Below are 24,153 nucleotides of genomic sequence, written 5' to 3' on the forward strand. Positions count from 1 at the left end.
AAGGACATATGATTGAATGAAGGCCATAGGAACATCGCTATGTTTTGTGTTCTTTTTCTTTACAGGTATATTGTATAAATTTACACATGCAAGCTTAATGATAGACTAAGGGAAAGAACCTCTTAGCGTGTGACGGAAAGGGAACGTGTTTTGATTACCTTTCTTTGTTTTCTCAGGTCTCCCTCCCAGCAGTTCCCTTCCTTTCCTTCCCCCACTTGATCTCCTCGCTGACCAGTGCCATATGGCTCTTCTGGCTCGGGGCTATCTAGAGGTGGACCATTCTTAGCTACAAGCCAATCCTGAGGATATGGAACCTTGACAAGTATACACTTTTAATGCTTGTCATGGCATAGTAAATTCCAATTTTTCCTTAAAATTCTAATTTCTCTATGTTCTTTGGATTCCATAATGAATCTGTATTTCATATCTTTCTCTTTTTTTCTTTTCTTCCTTCTTCACCAGGTGTATTTCACCAAGATTGTATAGTGAGTCATCCCTTTTCTTCATTCTTGCCCTTTCATGTGTGTCATGCAGTACTACTTTTGGGATAAGCTCTTTCTACCAATCATGGATACTGCTTCAAATTCAAAATCTTTTCCCCGAAGCATATTCTCCAAGCCCTACATAGCTTGCCACAGAGATACTCCATTTTAATGATTTTGAATATGCCCTTTTCAGATGTAATATAGAGTTGCTTTTCTAAAAATCCTTGTATGTAATTTTGCCTCTTTGACATACAAATGTATTTCCAAATAAGTCAATATTTGTTGAGCTTCAGTAACTGGTAAATTTAATATTATGTGAAATTGTTTTCAATTTCTGTATGTGGTTCCTAAGTGTCATCTGATCCCCATCCCAGCTGAAAGAAGACATTTCATCATGTCCACTGACCACACAGCCTTCTTCTCCCATCACTCCATGAAAGGAAGAATGTGTCCCTGGCAGTATCCTGTTTTTTCTAAACAGATCTTATCATTAAACAGGAAAACATTGTGAGTTAAGAAGGCATTCTAACATTTTGAGAAATATGGTATGCTGTAGAAGATCAATTTGATATTTGATATTTATAAGCTTGTATAGCGCCCAAATCACCCTGTAAGGGGTATCTCTGAGCTTAGGACAGCAGGAAACGTCAGACAATGGGGCCTAGTAAAGATAGGTTTTAACAATATTCTAAAGAGGGGAAGGCTCTGGCAGTCACGTAATTGGCGAGGGAGTTCATTCCAGAGGGTAGGGGCAAGGTAAGTAAATGATTTTCCCCCTGACCGGGCCTTTTTGATTCTTGGGATACAGAAAAGTTGCTTGGAGCCTCATCGGAGGTACCGGGTTGGGGAGTATTTTCGCAGTTTATCCGATAGGTAGGAGGGCCCAGGCCATTAAGGGCTTTAAAGCTTGCTCTCAAACATGCCTACAGGCCCTTATTCCCTGGTTATGTTCAATAGATGTATAAAGTGAGACAACATCCAAGGTCCCCGTTATGTATATTGCTTTCCAAAGTATGTTCTTGATTTTCGAATGAAAATCCTATGTACGTCTGATGTAGGAAGGCAAAGTAGTAACATATTCCAATAGAAACAAATCCACATACACTCATGTGAACCTATTAAGCTGGCAATTGGTCTTCCAGAAGGATTTTGCTAAATTATGTGCATTTTTTAAAGGAAATAAACAGTTGATGTTTTAGAATGTGAGACCTTCAAATCTTTCAATTCCCCCAACTCCAATAACCCTATTTCTTGCCAATCGAACATCATACAATGAAATTCCTTCTTAAAGCACTTTAAAGGATTAATGTTCATCATCCCATATTGTTAAGATATTCCCAATTGTCCTTTGACTTCTTCCATTTATGTATGAATGTGCGTATACAGTATTTCTATAGTGCACAACTAGCCAAAGGCAGGAAAGGCTTTACTTATAAATAAAATGTTTCTGCCTTTCTCAATGCGTTCAACTATTGCAATTCTTTCTAAGACATATAGCTATTACGATCGCATTTTGATTTGTCTCCTAATTTGTTGATGTCATCAACCAATACTGTGCCTGAAGTGTTAAAAGGCTTTTGTCATTTTATAGCTTGGCCTGTATGGCACTATGCTAATCCTATGCTTAAAGACTTTGCTCTAGAAATCGCAAAAGTCCTTGTCCCTTTCTAGCTCTGTGTGAATGGCACTGTGCTAATTCTATGCTTTAAAACCTTTCTAGTAAAACATACATTTGAGTTAAGCAGATGCAGAGTGTCACTGGTGTTGCAGGGTGCTCTTTACAGGACCTGCTCTCCACCTAAATTTGAGATCCACCCAGAGTTCTCTGATTCTTTATTGCATAATTTATGTGGCGCTCTAAGCCTGAAAGGGTATTGTTTTGACTTATACTGGGTGCTCCAATGTGTATGGACAAAGCTAAACCCCTCTGAAGAGTTATAATGATAGTGAAACATGTGTCATGGGTTGCTTTAATTAATTCCAGGTAGGATTGGATGGTATTTTATAGGCCTGGGCCAAAATTCCGTTCCGTTCGCGGAAATTGCTATAATTTGGCATTTTCGCGTTCCGTGGAAAGCGCGAAAATGTCAAAATTTCCACATTCCGCAGCTTAGCGATAATTTGTTTCTTGCTCGCGCTGTAAAAAAATACATTCTTGCGTGCAATCGCCTTACCTGAATCCCCTCGTTCGCTGACAAGCTTTCCCGACCCGGTCGCGTTCTCCACGAGATATTGGATTGTTGGTAGCCATTTTGCGCTGTCTCGCAACAGTTTGCGCTCGCATTGTCGCGCGATGACATCATTTGTTGCGCGAACACGTCATTCTTCTCACGATCATGCACCGCGCGAGTATGAGAAGATTGAGATCTCGAACACGTCATTCTACATCGAGAGGGTGAGGACGCGGGCACGTCTAATCGAACGTGAACAGGAGAAAGAGACCCCGAACACGTCATATCCTACGCGACTGGGACAAAGAGAACGCGATCATGTCATTTTCGACACGCCGGCGGAAGTAATGTGAAGCTCGAGAACTCGAACATGTAAAATTTTCAATTTGGAGAGGAATATCAGCTCTAGCAGCATGAAACCTTCTGCAAATGCTGATTTTGGATGAAAACAACTCCTTACATTGACATTTGGCTGTCCTTTTTTGTGCAAGGAGTCCTTTTTTTAAAAGGTGGAGAGAGGGAGGAAGTGACACAGAATCTCCAACTTCCTGTTCCTGTCCAGCAGGCTCCTCCCAGTGCTTTGTCCATCTCCTGCTCATTCTGCCTTTGGATTTGGAGCTGGGAAGATCACTCTTTTTGTCTGCTGCATCATTGCAATTGGATTTGAGGATTTTTGGAATAGGATATTTTACAAGTAAGTGGTTGTTGTGTCTGTTTGATTGTGGGCATTGCAGTTGTTGTAACTACAATTTATTTTTGATAATTATCATCATTCCTTTTTTTATTTTTTATTTTGTGGGTAGTAGTAGTAGGCCCGAGCTAGCCATGGGCATGGCCTCATGGGTGTGTGCATGATGAAGCAACTGTTCCTTTTGGTGTTTTTTGAATGTATTTCATTTGTAAGCACATTTAAGGCATGGATGGCATTGGATTGAGTTGGGGAAGTGTGCTTTTTGGGGGTGGCCTTTCTGATGTTGTTGTGCCTGGCCATGTGGCTGGTGGCCATTTTGAAGCCTAGGCCTGCAAGCTTGCCTGGCCTTGTCTGCCAACAGGCCTGCTTTCATCCACTAGGATCAGAGCAGGTAGCCACGGCTTTATTAATCTAGTGTTTTCTGTGTGGTCTGTTGAATTTAGACTTCATTTAGGGCATGGATGGCATTGGATTGAGTTGGGGAAGTGTGCTTTTTGGGGGTGGCCTTTCTGATGTTGTTGGGCCTGGCCATGTGGCTGGTGGCCATTTTAAGCCTAGGCCTGCAAGCTTGCCTGGCCTTCTCCGCCAACAGGCCTGCTTTCATCCACTAGGATCAGAGCAGGTAGCCACAGCTTTATTAATCTAGTGTTTTCTGTGTGGTCTGTTGAATTTAGACTTCATTTAGGGCATGGATGGCATTGGATTGAGTTGGGGAAGTGTGCTTTTTGGGGGTGGCCTTTCTGATGTTGTTGGGCCTGGCCATATGGCTGGTGGCCATTTTGAAGCCTAGGCCTGCAAGCTTGCCTGGCCTTGTCCGCCAACAGGCCTGCTTTCATCCACTAGGATCAGAGCAGGTAGCCACAGCTTTATTAATCTAGTGTTTTCTGTGTGGTCTGTTGAATTTAGACTTAATTTAGGGCATGGATGGCATTGGATTGAGTTGGGGAAGTGTGCTTTTTGGGGGTGGCCTTTCTGATGTTGTTGGGCCTGGCCATGTGGCTGGTGGCCATTTTGAAGCCTAGGCCTGCAAGCTTGCCTGGCCTTGTCCGCCAACAGGCCTGCTTTCATCCACTAGGATCAGAGCAGGTAGCCACAGCTTTATTAATCTAGTGTTTTCTGTGTGGTCTGTTGAATTTAGACTTCATTTAGGGCATGGATGGCATTGGATTGAGTTGGGGAAGTGTGTTTTTTGGGGGTGGCCTTTCTGATGTTGTTGGGCCTGGCCATGTGGCTGGTGGCCATTTTGAAGCCTAGGCCTGCAAGCTTGCCTGGCCTTGTCCGCCAACAGGCCTGCTTTCATCCACTAGGATCAGAGCATGAAAGGGTATTGTTTTGACTTATACTGGGTGCTCCAATGTGTATGGACAAAGCTAAACCCCTCTGAAGAGTTATAATGATAGTGAAACATGTGTCATGGGTTGCTTTAATTAATTCCAGGTAGGATTGGATGGTATTTTATAGGCCTGGGCCAAAATTCCGTTCCGTTCGCGGAAATTGCGATAATTTGGCATTTTCGCGTTCCGTGGAAAGCGCGAAAAAATTTCAAAATTTCCACATTCCGCAGCTTAGCGATAATTTGTTTCTTGCTCGCGCTGTAAAAAAATACATTCTTGCGTGCAATCGCCTTACCTGAATCCCCTCGTTCGCTGACAAGCTTTCCCGACCCGGTCGCGTTCTCCACGAGATATTGGATTGTTGGTAGCCATTTTGCGCTGTCTCGCAACAGTTTGCGCTTGCATTGTCGCGCGATGACATCATTTGTTGCGCGAACACGTCATTCTTCTCACGATCATGCACCGCGCGAGTATGAGAAGATTGAGATCTCGAACACGTCATTCTACATCGCGAGCGAGAGGGTGAGGACGCGGGCACGTCTAATCGAACGTGAACAGGAGAAAGAGACCCCGAACACGTCATATCCTACGCGACTGGGACAAAGAGAACGCGATCATGTCATTTTCGACACGCCGGCGGAAGTAATGTGAAGCTCGAGAACTCGAACATGTAAAATTTTCAATTTGGAGAGGAATATCAGCTCTAGCAGCATGAAACCTTCTGCAAATGCTGATTTTGGATGAAAACAACTCCTTACATTGACATTTGGCTGTCCTTTTTTGTGCAAGGAGTCCTTTTTTTAAAAGGTGGAGAGAGGGAGGAAGTGACACAGAATCTCCAACTTCCTGTTCCTGTCCAGCAGGCTCCTCCCAGTGCTTTGTCCATCTCCTGCTCATTCTGCCTTTGGATTTGGAGCTGGAAAGATCACTCTTTTTGTCTGCTGCATCATTGCAATTGGATTTGAGGATTTTTGGAATAGGATATTTTACAAGTAAGTGGTTGTTGTGTCTGTTTGATTGTGGGCATTGCAGTTGTTGTAACTACAATTTATTTTTGATAATTATCATCATTCCTTTTTTTATTTTTTATTTTGTGGGTAGTAGTAGTAGGCCCGAGCTAGCCATGGGCATGGCCTCATGGGTGTGTGCATGATGAAGCAACTGTTCCTTTTGGTGTTTTTTGAATGTATTTCATTTGTAAGCACATTTAAGGCATGGATGGCATTGGATTGAGTTGGGGAAGTGTGCTTTTTGGGGGTGGCCTTTCTGATGTTGTTGTGCCTGGCCATGTGGCTGGTGGCCATTTTGAAGCCTAGGCCTGCAAGCTTGCCTGGCCTTGTCTGCCAACAGGCCTGCTTTCATCCACTAGGATCAGAGCAGGTAGCCACGGCTTTATTAATCTAGTGTTTTCTGTGTGGTCTGTTGAATTTAGACTTCATTTAGGGCATGGATGGCATTGGATTGAGTTGGGGAAGTGTGCTTTTTGGGGGTGGCCTTTCTGATGTTGTTGGGCCTGGCCATGTGGCTGGTGGCCATTTTGAAGCCTAGGCCTGCAAGCTTGCCTGGCCTTCTCCGCCGGCCTTCTCCGCCAACAGGCCTGCTTTCATCCACTAGGATCAGAGCAGGTAGCCACAGCTTTATTAATCTAGTGTTTTCTGTGTGGTCTGTTGAATTTAGACTTAATTTAGGGCATGGATGGCATTGGATTGAGTTGGGGAAGTGTGCTTTTTGGGGGTGGCCTTTCTGATGTTGTTGGGCCTGGCCATGTGGCTGGTGGCCATTTTGAAGCCTAGGCCTGCAAGCTTGCCTGGCCTTGTCCGCCAACAGGCCTGCTTTCATCCACTAGGATCAGAGCAGGTAGCCACAGCTTTATTAATCTAGTGTTTTCTGTGTGGTCTGTTGAATTTAGACTTCATTTAGGGCATGGATGGCATTGGATTGAGTTGGGGAAGTGTGCTTTTTGGGGGTGGCCTTTCTGATGTTGTTGGGCCTGTCCATGTGGCTGGTGGCCATTTTGAAGCCTAGGTCTGCAAGCTTGCCTGGCCTTGTCCGCCAACAGGCCTGCTTTCATCCACTAGGATCAGAGCATGTAGCCACAGCTTTATTAATCTAGTGTTTTCTGTGTGGTCTGTTGAATTTAGACTTCATTTAGGGCATGGATGGCATTGGATTGAGTTGGGGTAGTGTGCTTTTTGGGGGTGGCCTTTCTGATGTTGTTGGGCCTGGCCATGTGGCTGGTGGCCATTTTGAAGCCTAAGCCTGCAAGCTTGCCTGGCCTTGTCCGCCAACAGGCCTGCTTTCATCCACTAGGATCAGAGCAGGTAGCCACAGCTTTATTAATCTAGTGTTTTCTGTGTGGTCTGTTGAATTTAGACTTCATTTAGGGCATGGATGGCATTGGATTGAGTTGGGGAAGTGTGCTTTTTGGGGGTGGCCTTTCTGATGTTGTTGTGCCTGGCCATGTGGCTGGTGGACATTTTGAAGCCTAGACCTGCAAGCTTGCCTGGCCTTGTCCGCCAACAGGCCTGCTTTCATCCACTAGGATCAGAGCAGGTAGCCACAGCCTTATTAATCTAGTGTTTTCTGTGTGGTCTGTTGAATTTAGACTTCATTTAGGGCATGGATGGCATTGGATTGAGTTGGGGAAGTGTGCTTTTTGGGGGTGGCCTTTCTGATGTTGGTTGTCTTAAAGACATGCTTTTGTTGTATGTGTCTGGTCACTGGTGTGTTGTTGGTGTGCAATGCATGCACCCTGCAGACCTTTTTGGGGCCTGTGAATGTTCGTATTTACATTTTGCTGCATTAAAAAGGCAGAGCAGTGTGCTTTAGCATGCACCCTTTACCTGGCTTTTATAGGCCTTTTGTCAGCTCCTGGTGTTCTGTTTTCCAGGCCCCCGGCTTGTTTGTGATTTGTGAGTGTCCATGTGGGTGGTGGCCTTTTTTGGTGTTTGGACTGGGAGTTATTAGTGTCCTGCTTTTGCCATAGGCCTGCATGGTTTTCCTATTGGCTATTTGTCTTACTGCTTCCATCCATCCACCCCCTTTGCCAGCAGCAGCTCCATGGATGCTGAGATGCTCAAATAATTTAATGGCAAATAGGGTCCACCCCACTTCCATTACATTTGTATTTTGGTGGTTATTATTAACTTTCCTATCCTTACTGAGAGTGTAGTGTGTGGCTGTACACAGTAGTATAACATAGCCCTAGATAAAAAAAAAGTCATAAATGGCTAGACTATCTTTTGTTTGCACTAGTACAGTACTAAGTAACTGAACCACAACAACAAATGCAACATTTCACTGATGTTCTTCTCCTGGCTTATTTGCTTTTAGGTGCACAAAAGACAGAGTAGGAGGTGTCATCAGCATCACCCGGCTACCCGTTGTACTGCCAGCCAGACAGAAGTCCTGCTGCGCATCACGTCCACGTGTGACCAGAACTTGTTGTGCATCTGCATCCTGCCTGACATCTGAAGAAGATGGCCCCAAAGAAAGGTACCAGGTCCAGTACCAAGAAAGTTGCCGGTGAGAAGAAGGAACAGAAAAAGGAAGTGCCATTAACCACGACTGGTGGTGTGCCGGCCAATGTTTTTTTTGGCACCCAAAAAGTTACGCCTGCAGCAGCGTTGTCCGGGAACCAAGCTGGGAGCAGCACAGCGGTCCATACACACCAACCTAGGCACAAGGGCTTTAGTGTTGCAGAGGTAGCCAGTCTACTAACGAGCAGCGATGTTGAAGAAATGTCATTACCGCAAAGTAGTACACAATCAAGTTCAACGCAGGCGCAAACTCAGCAGATCAGTGTGCAGCCGCAACAAGAATAGCTGCAGCCGCCGCAACAAGAACAGCAGCAGCCGCCGCAACAAGAAAAGCAGCAGCCGCCGCTACAAGAACAGCAGCAGCCGCCGCAACAAGAACAGCAGCAGCCGCCGCAACAAGAACAGCAGCGGCCGCCGCAACAAGATCAGCAGCGGCCGCCGCAGCCCACCATAGTAGTTGTTGCTCCTGACGTAGGGGCATTTCAGGAAATCGAGCTTCCTGCAGACAAAGTGGAGCAAAGTGAAACCACTGTTTCAGAAGATCCATTGTCTTCCAGACCACCAGCAAGGAAAAGGAGGCTTAGTCCATCATCTTCTTCTTCAAGCCCCGCTTCTGATGATCGTGATGCCACTTGGCTCCCACCAGCTCAGTCTGAGAGTGATATACGCCACAAGACAATGGTTCTGAAAAGGAAGGTCCCAGAAAAACTTAGAGTTATGGAGGTAGATGTAGAAGAGGGGGGTGATGATGTTGATGAAGACGAGCCAGTCATCACGCACATTACTGCCGCCCCAAAGGGATTGGAGACCAACATTCTCACCCTATCCAGAAAGGCTGCTACTGAGCGGGATGTAGCACGGATATCACCAACACAGGTTACACCACCACTACCTCCAGCTGCCATATTTTCCAAGGCCCGGCAGGGACCTACATCCAGCTCAACCATCTCAGTAGGTAGTGGTAGTAAAAGTCACAGTCTAGGTGCACAGGGTCACATTTCAAGCTCCCCCTCCAGTTCATCTGGTGTTGGAAGTGACACATCCAGCAGTGCCAGAAAGATCTCCTCCCCAGTTTGGGACTTCTTTTCTGTTAGCGCCAAGGAGGAGAACATTGCTATATGCTCAATTTGTCGGCAAGGTGTTCGGCGTGGTAAGCCTGGTACAAACTATGGTACCGGAGGACAAGCAAGTCATCTAAGAATACACCACACTATCGTGTGGGATGATCACCTACTTAAGTTAAAAGAAAGTAGAAAAACTTAACCCATTGAAGTTGGTCAGGATGAATCAGAGAGCGATATTATTGCGGTGGCAGGTGAAGAAGAGGGAGGCATTTCTAGCCCTGTCCCCAGTAGTGCAGTGGTAACGCCCACATCCTCTTCAGTAACATCAGAGTGGCACCGCAGTAAGAGCCATACTCAGAGTCTGGGTGAGACACCAAGGCGACCGGCGAGTACCTCAATGAGACAATCTGTGTCGTTGAGCCTTAGTGGGTTAATGAAAACAACACCACTAAGGAAAGTAAGCCAGCCTACCATTGAGAGCATGTTTAGGTTAGAGGGGCAGTTCCAACGCAACCACCCAACGGCACGATTGTACAATGCGAAGCTGGCTAAAATGTTAGCGCTGGACCTTCTTCCTTTTTCATTTGTGGAAGGGGTGGGTTTCCTTGAATTTGTGTCTGCCATCTGCCCGAAATGGAAAGTTCCCAGCCGGTCCTATTTCGCAAGAATTGCTGTTCCGGCACTACATCATGATGTGCTGGAATTGGTTGGACAAGCTTTGCAGAAGAGTGCTGTGCACAATATCCACCTGACAACAGACATGTGGAGCAGTTGCCAAGCCACAGATTACATGTACATCACTGCACACTGGATCTCTTTTGTGGGGGTTAGAGATAAACTATCTGCACGAGGTGTTGTTGACACAGCTGCGATTTTTGAAGTACATGAATCAACGGAGGAAGATGAGGACAGCGGCTCAGGTGACGGAAGTATTGTGTCAGATGATTAGGTACTACTGGCTGAACCCCCAGAGTTTGAGGACGAGCTATACTTCCCTGACAATTAGGCTCGCACTTACTGTCTTTCTCCCTTTTTCCCCCTTTGTTTATGTGTCTGTCGTTCCGGTTATAAACTTGTGAATCATAACAAATCCATTACCACCGTCTTCTACTCTTCTAATTTAATATACAAGTTTCAGGTGTCTGCTATTTGACAGTACAGTCCTCCGAATCCAGCTCCTCCGCTCCATCATACTGAATCTCCTGCTCAATTCCATTTCCCTCATGAATGATGATTGGATGATGGTAACAACAAATTCAAACTTTCCTAGTCCTTCCAAAAGAAGTGGAGCATGAATCAGATGACTACTATAGCTATCCTCCTTTCAGAGCCGAGAGAGACTGGCCATTAACTGAAAATAAGATGGAACAGGTAATGATTGATGCCATGCATTGGATGCAGAGTCGCAGACTGAATGATTTAGATTTTGTTGTGTTTGTTGTGCATGAATTTATGTAATTGTGCACTGCCACTAATCAACTTTCTACAAAACACACTAAACTTAACTCAAGGTGAATTCAATTTTCCCCTTCTTGCAAATAAGAAATTTGTACTTCTCCTGCAGCTTGGTGATACATTGCTTTTAATTCAATACAGGAAGGGGACTCACTCAATCTGCGCAATGTGTATGATTGACACAACAGCACCGTCCATCATGATGATGGCGAAATAGACGGCCCGTTAACTTAAGATGAGAAGGAACAGGTAATGATTGATGCCATGCATTGGAAGCAGAGTCGCAGACTGAATGATTTAGATTTTGTTGTGTTTGTTGTGCATGAATTTATGTAATTGTGCACTGCCACTAATCAACTTTCTACAGAACACACTAAACTTAACTCAAGGTGAATTCAATTTTCCCCTTCTTGCAAATAAGAAATTTGTACTTCTCCTGCAGCTTGGTGATACATTGCTTTTAATTCAATACAGGAAGGGGACTCTCTCAATCTGCGCAATGAGTATGATTGACACAACAGCACCGTCCATCATGATGTTGGCAAAATAGACGGCCCGTTAACTTAAGATGAGAAGGAACAGGTAATGATGACAATTAATGGCATGCATTGGACACCTGACTCTGAGCGATTGGTCTTTGTGTTTCCGTTGTTTGTTTGTTGTGCAAAAAGTGATGTCAAAGTGTACTAGTAATCTATCTTTCTGTACACAATAAAGAATGACTCAAGTCAGTAATATTTATATTTCTACTCTTGTTGTGTCATAAAAATTTTACTTATACTGCAGGCCGATCTTCACAGTCAGTCAGTAAAAGTATCAGAGATGATGATGAAGTCAGGAGGACGTTTCATGAGTGGCATAAAACGGAAAAGCCTAAAGGTAAACACGTCAACAACAACCACAGCAGACCGAAATGTCTGTGTGGAAGTTGAATAGAGTGTAGCGGTGGGATGACTGAAGTGCATTGATTTTACTAACTTAAACTGTAAAATGCTATGTTTGGAATGGATAATGTGCTTTGCGTTTGTCCAACTCTTTGAGAGAAAAAAAAGGACTCTAAAGTGTTAACGTAGGATGTGCTAATGCTAAGCACTGTGGGCCTGATCTCTCCTGTTACTGTTGAAGGTCAATGCTGGAAACAGACTAGAGTAGAGATGATGCATACATGGCACCTCGGAAAGTGTTCTTGTTGCACTACACCATAACTTGTGCATTTGTTTCAACTTTGTTTCTCTATAACCCCATTTCGTTTTCCCATCTACAATTACAGGCCGGGCCTTGCCCTATACTTTGGAAAACATTACAATGCATACTTACCTTACCAATAAATCAACATTTTTTTTCCAGCCGGGCAGTGGCGAGTGGCGAGGCGACACACCCAAGATTGATGGACGAGAGGAGCTAGAGGAATGCCGAGATGCAAATCCAGTCCACATTTCTTACCAGGATAACACAGTTACAGTATCCACCTTAATCTTCTTTTAAATAATTTGATTAATATTTTGTATACAATCTTTACAACAGTGTGTTCTTGGAGTTGTTATTATCATTAGGTTTGCTCTGTGTTTACGATTCTTCCCTACCAATATTTAAAATTTCTATTTGCTATCTGTAAAAGTATTAAGGCCGTAACAACAGAACAAGAACTAGAAGTGTATGTAATCCGGGTCTCTCATCATCATGCATGCATTGCCTTTTTTTCCCTTAACATATGGATATGGTAGTCTTCAATGATTGTCGTTTGTTTGTCTATGTATGCATACTGTTTTTCTATGTCAAACCTTTCCCAAAACCCCCCTTCCCATCCATTCAACAAACCCTAACCCTCTTCCCCCGGGCTGTGTGACTTATTGTCGAGGTGTAACTAAATTAAATGTACACCAATACTTAATCACACAATTGCTGGGGCGGATGTGGTGAAAGCAACACTACTTCAATTTCAAGGCAGAGCGATGATCTTCTTCTGCTTGGCCACCCATGAGTAGGATATTTCAGAGGTTATTTTTTTTAACAAAGGAACATATACCTCAGCATGAATTGCCGGCATTGATTGGATTTGTTTGTGGTCATTCCTCATATACAGCACTAACTGTTAGGCTGTAGGCCTAGTCAAGTGACTCGACACAACTATAGTTTGTAACTCTGTCTAGTAGGCTATCCTAACCACCATTCTGTTTTTTTGTCAAATATTTGAGCATATTATTGTTGCTCGGTAAGTTCTGTACTGTACTTCATTCAACTACTCCTCTAACAGTCTCTTGTTGTAGGGATTCTGCGTATGCACAGAACTATGCGCAGGAAACCAGAACCTTAGAGAATTGTGGTGTACCAGAAACTCCCCTCAGAACTAAGAACCCCTTATCCGACTAGCTTAGTGTCACATTCGTTATCCGAGATTTAGCTCGGCGGTCCCAATGTATAGACAACCCAGAACAAGCGACTTAGTTATTCTCAGGAATGGTGGGAACCCGAAATACCCGTTTGCACATATATATTAGTCCACAACAGAATAACTAAGACACAGTAAAGTTTAAAGAATTTATTCATAAACCTCGAGTCCTGTTATACAATACTTTGGCTAACATAAGTCGACAAATGGTTAAGATCATTACCATTAACATTGTTACAATACCATAGAATATAAAAGGAGCGATCATATTATAATGACAGTGGAAAATAACCACCCTCCTTTCTCTAGTTACTAATAAAATATTATTAGACTATTAGAAGGTCTCATAGGCTTGCATAGGGGACCCCATACCGTATAGATCAGCTCAGGTGTATCACATCACAGGATCAGCTCAGTGTTCTCTGCAACAGCTCTTCTATCGAATGCTCTAACAATATGCTGCGCTGTGTTATTAAAGCCCTCGACTTTCTGGTATTTGCAGCTGCGTGCATGTTGTGACTAAACAGTGGTACGATCACCCTGAACATAATCAGCCGGCACCGTCTAGTGTCCTAGAACAGTTCTTTACTCGATGTACAGACCAAGGGCACTAGCAACTGTTAAGGATGTATAAATAACATTCACTTGAGACAAGAGCGAGTCTGCATTTCTCAAAGTAATAACATGTAACAACAGTGTCGGGTGCAAAGGCAGCGAAAGCAACAAGATGGTCCTCCAACAGCTAACGTGATTAAGCTAACTTAGCACTGTAAATAGGGAGTGGCCTAAAACCACGTGACATCCCCCTTTGATCGAACCACGGTATAACCAGGGGCGAATATTTTTACAGAACGCAGAGTTCAAGATCAATGATGCAGACTAAAGAGCTTGAAATGAGAGTTCAGAAAAATTAGAGGAAGAGAAAAAAATGTAAAAACACAAACCATCGTCCATAGAAGCCAACGATCGTTTGTGAAAAGATGGCAAAAAAAAAAAACTTTATTCGACTCGCCATCAGTCAGTCAATGTAGGAAAGTATAAGCAGCATACGCAGCTGCGGCTTCCAGTAGAAAATCATTTGAGTCATCCGCAAAATTGTCGGACATCCAGTTCAGCAAAGAAAAAGAACACACGTGTTCCACAGGGAAATGAGCATCAAGCACTCCACGTGGACAAGAAGCAGGCATCTCGATGTAACTTCGTGCCAGGAAGTCAACTGCTGCTTTCTCGATATCCCATAATCCGAGGACTCCATGCGCCGCACCCAAGGCCATAAACCCGACTCCAGAACAGTCAAACTCATGAACCACTAAGGGATACATCAGTCGATCAAAATCCAGGTCAGGTGACACCAAGTTTGACAGACACATATCCAGAGCCCATTGGAACGGACATTCGAGACAGTGAAAGACAGGCTGTACACAAGTGAAAAACTGGAATCGGAAGGATAATCCATAAGCGACACTCAAGGTAGCCAGTGGCAGAGTTCCATAAGATTCCCACATCCGGCTACGCAGATGGAACATGCTGGATCCGTGGTCGAGTAGCGCAAGTCGTGCAGCCATAGCGTAGTGCGCAGACCAACAGGAGTATGCCAGCAATTAATGCGAGTATCAGAGGAAACCCTCCGAAGACCCCAGAAAAAATAGAATGAAAAATAGCTGGTATTACACCAAAGATAGACTGGAAAGACGTCACAAGGCCAGAGCCTACAATTTTAAAAAAGTGCACCAGACCAGTCGTAGAAGAAGCATTGAAGATAGTGTGTATTAGTGTGCCAAAATGTAGGGGGAGGTCAGTATTCAAAAGCGCTTGAACTTCCGTGCGAGTGTTCGCAACTTGAAGGAGAAATGTTTCTCGTGATGAAGTCAACGCAACCTCCTTTTGAGACAAAAGAGCCCTTATTCTGCTCATCCTATTCAACTCTGCTTTCAAGGAATCGTCGGCCAGATGGATATATCCAGTCGGCCTTGCGGGGGTGGGAAAAGCACGTTATTACAGCAAACTACTCTTCGTGAAACTGAAACAATATAGGGAATTCCTGCTAACATCCCACAGCAAGCCTCACTATTTAGAAGCAGATAACTACCATTAGCAAGCAGCGTAAATGATGGCGTTATAATTGGCACAGGAATGCCCTTCAAAACGCAAGCTAAATTAGGGGCATTCATATTACACGATCCATGTAATTGGATATGTCTACATACTACAGAATGATCAGGAGCAGACGTACACTCCTCACCCTTCAAATAAACCTCTTTGCCGTCTCTCTCACAACGATATGTAAATGGGAGAGACCAGACTTCTTACAAGAAGGCAGAACCAAGTTTTTCAAATCTGCCTAAGGCATAATTTTCATGCACGAACTAAACTTATACATAGAAATTGGTAAAGTTACCATTCCATGTACGAGCCACACTGCATAATCCGACTCAGCAACAGAAAAAGGCAAAGGTTCTAATTTTTCTATATGCAGTAGCGAATATGTTGCATCTTTCATAGACATGAATTGTTGTTTTGCTGACAGATTAAATGGGCGGAATAAAGACGAAATATTCATGTAATCCCATGGTACTTTCCCCGCCTTTAACGTCTGCAAAGTCCAAGCAAATTGCATAATCGATCGCAATTGATTTTGACCATGATATAAAACCGACACATCGTCTTGGACAATATCTACAACAGATGAAACAATGTTATCTAATGTATATATTCTTGAAGATAAGGTATTAATACTATTATCTATTACTGCCAACACTTTTTCCATATTGGCTTGGTCAATAGCACGGAGTCTGGAGGCAGCCTCAATCTGGGACAACTTCCATACTTCGTTGTAAACAGCATACACCCATCTTTTGGATCTTCCCAATGCTGGACCCTTAACAAAATCATTCAAATCAACTTTTTCATGTAAACGTGACAAGTGAATTTTAACAGAATCTAATGTGGAATGTTGCAACCATGACTGGCACAATTTACCTACCGAGTAAGTAGTGACAGTGTGTGAGGACAGAAAACGTGGGTCTACTCTATCCTGTATGTACCCGGGAATTAACCCCAAAAATCTACGTTGACAGGTATCCGAACTTTTCTGCCATATTAACCAACCTGCAGGGTCTAATGCACTAATATCGAAGGTGGAATTAGAAACTAAAGACTGCAACATAGTAAGGGACTGATCTGTGTGATTTTCCCAACCAGGATAAGCTCTCAGATCCGGGATCGAGGGGGAATTTAATTTTTTAGAGATAGCCAATCCAAAACAGGTTGTCTGAAAAATAGTAGAATTTAAAAACAACATGTGGTTTGGGATGAGGCAGGCACGATGTAAAGCTTCTGTACCTTGTACTTGCCAAGATTTAGTTCCCCAGACCGACTTGAGATCAATAGTATGTTTCCAAACGTCATACCCTCCAATTGCCAAATCGTCCATAAAGGACTTGGAAAACAATAATCTAGTGTGGGTCAAACGCACCTTTGAAACAGGTTCGTCCTTAAGCTTAAAATAAAAAGAAGCATTATTGGATACACTGAAATCTGAAAAATATGAAAACTTTCCGACCATTGTTTTTGAACTACCAACCTTCGGGGCAGGGCAATGTTCCCACTGCGTAAAATTGACTAAACTACGAAATGTGGTTGCCCTATGAAGAAAATGTGTGCCATAATGTTGATAACAAAACTGTTCTGCATAGTTTTCATTATTCAAATACAAATCCTCAGTATCAAATGCGGCATAGTATTTTAAATCAGAAAACAGTGTCTCTATAGCTTTAACATCCCAATCGTCAGATCGAATGTCTTGCTTAACCACATCACCCATAGAGACACGATATACAGATGGCACATTTATCACTTCCGTGGGCCCATGAATTTGAAATTTAACTGTATCCCATGCTATTCCATCATGAACAGGCCAGGCGGTGATGTTCACAAAGGTCTGGTCCCTCTTCATGATGTGCGACGATGAATGTGGGGCCAAAGTTCCATTAATCAATCTAATTGTAGAACGTTCATTCAGGTAGTGTCCATTTATCAACCTAAAAAACACTAGCACAAAACCAATGGACATGAATAAAAAAATGCAAATGAGCACCAGCCAGATGTAAATCCAGGGGGGAACCAAAAATTGTCTCTTGAACCAGGCAAAAAATTTAGAAAATTTGGAAGGGGCAGTGGAAGTCAATGATTCAGTTCCAAAGGAAGAATTAGACTGGACAATGTCAGTTGAATGCAAAAGGGGCAATGGGACATCAGTAGGATATGAATATTCAGCATCATCAGGTAAAGCACCATCCGCAGGTGGAACAGCAGAATCAGAAAGTACTTGCATTTCAATGGCAACCTCAGGTACTACGTCAGATGGTCGCACCACAACAGCACTGCGCATCATTGAAGGGCAAGAAACTGAAGGTGTCAGACTATGGAGTATCGGCCACCCTGTGTAGCTTGACATTGTCAACCGAAATGTACCTGTTGTCTCTGTGACCAGGAAGTGGAGGCAAAACAATTGTGCGGGTACCCTCAACTCCAAGCACCGGCACTGGTGCACGATAAGAGGGTCCAAACTCCTTCTTCTTCTCCACCTTCTCACGGACCAGATCACCAACTCTGGGTAGCCAGCCGACTACCGGAATCTGTAGTCCAGCCTCGGTCGCAGAAGATACGTGCTCTTTTGCTAGAGTGTCTCTTGCTTCTTGAAGATTCTGTAAGACAGTACAGTGGTCATCTAAGTCAAAAGGCGCGGCTGCCGCCGCCATGTCGAGACCCTCAAGGTCAGGGACAAACATTCGAACTCCGAAAAGCATCATGTACGGGGTCCTCCCACCCAGAGACCTTCTAGGGAGATTATTAAGTGCACGCTGGACGTCATACAAATGGGATAGCCAGTTTTTGCCAGTACCTAACACCCGGGCCGTCAATGATTGCTTTAGGTCACGGTTCATTCGTTCCACAACACTATTGCCCTCAGGCCGATATGGAGACGAAAATTTGACTTGGACCCCCAAACTTCTCATAGCTTCTTTGTACGCCTTAGAGGCGAACGCAGGGCCCTGATCAGAGTGAAGGGTGCCACATGCAAAACTCCCTATAAAGACACGCAATGCTTTGATGACAGTCCTGGCGTCAGCACTCCTGTGTGGCCACACCCAAAGAAAACGTGTGCACGAATCTACTGCAACCAAGATATACTTGTACGCAGTGTCCGAGGAAAAAGGACCGCAGTGATCTAAATAAACACACGCTAGTGGTTGATTAGAAATGTGCAGCTGCGTTTGTGGTGGACGTGCCACCGTAGACGGCTTTATTTGTTGGCAAATTCCACAATTGAGAACATAAGTCCGTGTATGTTTGTACAAACCGTACCACCAATAACGTTGTTGCAACAGTGACACAGTTGCGGACACTCCGGCGTGCGCTGACGCAACACCCTCGTGCGCAGCTTGTACCAATGCAGGTCTGCAGTCCGAATTGGGAATAACCCTATCCCCAACATCATTAATCCTCACTAACGGGACGTTATCAGGACTTAAGTGATAATGGTATCGAGAAGGGAAACCTCTAGGGAAGTTTTCCCCAGTCTCTGAAGCAGCAATAGCTGCCAAGATGTCATCATCGATCTTACTTTTGGATCTTGTAACTGCTGCTACTAAGTATGTTGCCACTGCTGTTTTAGCTGCCTCGTCAGCCAAACTGTTACCGACAGCATGGACGCCAACTCGTTGGTGACCAAGAGTGTGAATAACACTCACAAGGGGTAGACTGCATTTTAGTTCAGACACCCTAGCCCAAAGCGTTTTATGCTTCACTGTGCTACCTTTTGAATCACGAAATCCATTCGCAATCCAAAACATCAGATTGTCGTTGTAAGATTGTACACAATAATAAGAATCACTCACTATAAGAGTTGTGACTTTATAATCAGCAAACTCCAGTGCAAGCACCAGAGCTCTAAGCTCCGCCAATTGTGCGGTACAATCACCCAAAGTCTGCGTATGCACCGCATCCTGAACGAATTCACCATTCACGAAAGTACCAACAACAATTGCGCAAGCCGCTGAATAAGCGTGCCTTGATCCAGTTGCGGGTTGCGCGGACCCGTCAGTGTATATGACACAATGGAACTCCTCCAACGGGCGCAATGTAAGTGGAGCCGGATGAACTAATTCATACTCCAAACTCTCCTGAGTCTGAAGTCCCGCGTCAAAAATGTATTCGACATCAGGCGAGGCTAAGGAGGTTGCCCATTGTATCCACCGTGGATGCAAAGCTTTAGAATTCGGCACACTTGCTTTAGTGACTGCCTCTAGGGCAGGAAATGGTGTCACCACCATCATGCGTTTCCCCTGTGATAGCGCTCGTTCTTTCAGGATTGCCATCTGAACTGCTGTCAAAACTTTTTCGACAGTGGAGAAACGCATTTCAGCCGAAGTATATAAATGAGATTTGTAAGCAATGGGGACAGTGTCGCCTTCATTGTATGTTAAGTACGTGAACCCCTCAGCACCCGGCACAATTCTAATGACCAGGTTTTTGTGGTTATCACGAGTTTGTAAATATATCGCAGTAAGAAGGTCAGACTGCAAAGAGTGCAATGCAGCCGAATGCTCTGGCAGCCAGCAAGATTTGGTAAAAGTAGGTTGCACCAAGGCATATAATGTCTTGATACGCTGGGCATATTCAGGAATGTAGGTACGACCGAAATTCAGAAAGCCCAGCAACGATTGAAGTTGTTTCAGTGTCGTAGGGATACGAAGGCGTGCGCATTTCTCAAGGAACTGCGGAGCCAAGCCTCGGACCTCATTGTTGAGTTCGTACCCCAAGAATAAAACTGTGTACTCGGCAATGTGGGACTTCTTAAAGTTAAACTTGTAACCAAAGTCCGCAAACATACAAATTATGTTGTCCACGCGAGCAAGGTGTGGAAGCAACTCGTCGTCTGTCAAGTAGATGTCATCAACGTACGAGTATGCCTCCGGGTCTACCATCTCTAAGAGAGAGACCACACGGGCAGCAAATACCCCAGGACTATTTTTATAGCCCATTGGGAGCCTTTTGAACACTTTTTGTTTACCACCCGAAGTAAAAGCGGTCCACTCATAACTATGAGGGGATATGTTATGGCAATAAAAACCATTGGACAAGTCGAGTGTGGTTTTGAACCTTTTTCTCACAAGACTATCAACGAGAGCCGAACTATGGGTATTTTGCACCGCACAATTCCGGCAGTGTGAGTTTAAGTGCCGGTAATCCAAAACTAAGCGGTACGATCCGTCAGGCTTCGTTACAGTGAATAAAGGATTATTCATGGATGACACACACGTTTCAATTACTCCCTGATATTCCAATTGTTCAAGGATAGCCGCGACGTGAGACCTAGCCTCACGACGCATAGGGTATTGGGGCTGAGGCTGGGGGTCGGACCGCAATGGAAATTCGTGGAGGGTAGAACTTTTATCCCACCCCACCTGATTACGATACAACGCAGGTGCAAGCACCCGCGCCCACTCCTCGGCTAACTTCTCAGACTCCTCCTTGGGCACTACGTGTCCAAAAGAAGGAAGAATGACTTCTTCCCCCCTTGGAGCGTTTAGAACGAAAGCTGGGGGCCAATCTTTCTCCGCCAATAGTATATCATAGGTGGTCGTTAGATTATCCCAAAATACCGCGTTAATTTTTCGTTGTATGTCACCCTCAATATTGAGGACTATGTCAAATAATCTCTCAGGGGGGGCTACGCGAGTATCAGCAGTTTCTACTGTTACATAGATTTTAGTTGCTGTCGCCTCCAGAAATGGACGCAGTGCTCCCCGCACTACTGTAACTTCTGCCGCGCTGTCTAGCAGCGTCAAAGCCCATTTCATGTTCAGAAGTTGCGTCCGTACCATCTGAGGCATACTTCGCTGAGATAGCAGCAACTTTCTTTTTCTGAAACGGAGGACGCGGACGTGCAGAATCCTCCTGCTTGCCTTTTACGTCCGCTTGTCGAGGTTGGTCACGTCCTTGAGCACTCCTGCCTCTCCCACGGTCTCCTCCAACAAAGTGTGAAGCCGCCAATTCCTGTGAAGAACGAGGAGAGCGCTGGTCAGGAACCTGAAACCTATCAGGCGACTTAATACGAGAACGATCACGCAAATCATAAGTGCGTTCAACATACGCCTGAACTGGGGACGCGGGACGAGTCTCCTGTTTCTGTTGCTGTTTATCTTGTTTTTTATTTCTCCAATTTTGTTTTGGAAAGTTGGGTTTATCATCTTTTGTAGACGAACTCACTTTAGTATGCTGTACTACATCAGGAATCTTGATGACGGGTTTCACGCCTAGGGCACTACGTCCAACCATCCTATAGGCCTTTGCAATAACTTTTGCAAACTCCCTCGGCTTATCTTCATCCGCAATAAGCGCCATCATGTTTCCCACTTGAAACTGCATGGCATCTCCTTTGAGATTTCCCATGATCATGGAACATACTACATCGAAGCTGTCGATAAGCCGCATTCCCAACTCAATAGCTGCTTCCGCCCCATGGTCCTCCTGGACTTTTTTGATAACGGAAGGTAGTACCGACATAGACGTAGTGCCGAAGCACTTCGAATAGGTCGCTGCAAAGACCTTGCCCCAATTGTCACAATCGACAATGTCTGGGACTAGTTCTTTTGGCAAAGTAATAGTGAGTATCCTGTGTTTATCCACAGGACTAGTGTTAGGAAACACGGCTTCTAGTTGATCGAATTTCTCTGCAAGCCAATAAGGATACTCATCCTTATTCTGGGGGCGCTTGCCAACAACCGCGTTTACCATTACAGGACTGATCACAACCGCATGATGGTGATCAGCCCCGTGTCCCGCAACTGTAGGTGCCCCCACCTGTACAGTGCGCGACACATACTGCACTAACGCCCTATGGACCGTAATCAGGGTCGTGTGCAGTACACGTAAGCTATCCACTCCTACCGTCAGGTAGCGTGGATGAGGTGTATGTCCGGCCAGCACCGGCCAAGTAGCTCCTTCAATAGACAAAGGACCCAGTCTCGCCGGGGTGACCGTGTGGGGGAGGGCGCCATTAAACCAAATAGTGTGTTGCCAGGTAGAAATAGGAATTTCTAATGCCATATATGGGGTATAATGTAGAGGCACCTGAGTAGCAGTGTATTTGTGGAACGTTTTATCAACGTCTTCCACAGCCTCAAAGGTAACCCAAGAGTAAAACAACTCATAAGGGTAAGTAGCACTTGCACTCACGACAAATACCACTGCCATCCCGTCATCGGGCACCCCGTACGTCCTCAAATGAGCACGTAGAGACACCCTACTATGAGCGGGAATTTCTACCGCCATAAGGACTTAAAATAAAAGATACAACGAGATCTTTAGTAGCACTTGGGCTTATATTAGTTTAACCTTTTTTATTATCAAGCTTGAATGAACCTATAGCCTAAAACCTAGGTAGGTTAAGCCGTCACTCCCGTTATCCGGAAACCAGAGTGAGGGCGTTGTGGACTAATAAAAAGCACTACTAAGGCATCTCAGATATTAAGACCAAACGTTAGGTGCGCCATGTTGTAGGGATTCTGCGTATGCACAGAACTATGCGCAGGAAACCAGAACCTTAGAGAATTGTGGTGTACCAGAAACTCCCCTCAGAACTAAGAACCCCTTATCCGACTAGCTTAGTGTCACATTCGTTATCCGAGATTTAGCTCGGCGGTCCCAATGTATAGACAACCCAGAACAAGCGACTTAGTTATTCTCAGGAATGGTGGGAACCCGAAATACCCGTTTGCACATATATATTAGTCCACAACAGAATAACTAAGACACAGTAAAGTTTAAAGAATTTATTCATAAACCTCGAGTCCTGTTATACAATACTTTGGCTAACATAAGTAGACAAATGGTTAAGATCATTACCATTAACATTGTTACAATACCATAGAATATAAAAGGAGCGATCATATTATAATGACAGTGGAAAATAACCACCCTCCTTTCTCTAGTTACTAATAAAATATTATTAGACTATTAGAAGGTCTCATAGGCTTGCATAGGGGACCCCATACCGTATAGATCAGCTCAGGTGTATCACATCACAGGATCAGCTCAGTGTTCTCTGCAACAGCTCTTCTATCGAATGCTCTAACAATATGCTGCGCTGTGTTATTAAAGCCCTCGACTTTCTGGTATTTGCAGCTGCGTGCATGTTGTGACTAAACAGTGGTACGATCACCCTGAACATAATCAGCCGGCACCGTCTAGTGTCCTAGAACAGTTCTTTACTCGATGTACAGACCAAGGGCACTAGCAACTGTTAAGGATGTATAAATAACATTCACTTGAGACAAGAGCGAGTCTGCATTTCTCAAAGTAATAACATGTAACAACAGTGTCGGGTGCAAAGGCAGCGAAAGCAACAAGATGGTCCTCCAACAGCTAACGTGATTAAGCTAACTTAGCACTGTAAATAGAGAGTGGCCTAAAACCACGTGACACTCTCAAAGGCGATTGACTGTCTCCTTTTCTTTTTTTGCAAATGCTGCCGCCCTGCCAGTGTCTACTACTACTACTATGCTACCACCACCCCAATCATGGCATGTATGAAAAAGGAAACCATCTTCACCATGCAGCCAGTGCTGTGCCACAGTTGGACATAAACATCAAGCACCGGTAAGAGAGAAGTTTGGGGGAGGCAGAATTAATAATGGACATGTTGTCAATGATTTCATTTTCACACCAGTACAAAGAATGCATAGACTAGAGGACAGACTGAAAGTACTAGAAGGACCAGTCAATGAGTGAGGTGTGTCGCATATATCTGTTTGTGTCTTATACAGTCAGCCAATTATTGAAATCAAACACAGGCTATGGGCGGCCATCCACCAGCAAGGAAACAGTGTGATGTAAAACAGCTACCCCACATACAAAACATTACCAACATTGCATGTAACATAGAAAAATATATTTAATTTACCCTAACAAAAATAAACTAAACCCACAAAAGCTGACCCACCCCCCTCCCTAACCCCA

The sequence above is a fragment of the Triturus cristatus genome, chromosome 1_1, assembly GCF_964204655.1.
Source record: "Triturus cristatus chromosome 1_1, aTriCri1.1, whole genome shotgun sequence".
In the NCBI taxonomy this organism is placed as follows: domain Eukaryota; kingdom Metazoa; phylum Chordata; class Amphibia; order Caudata; family Salamandridae; genus Triturus; species Triturus cristatus.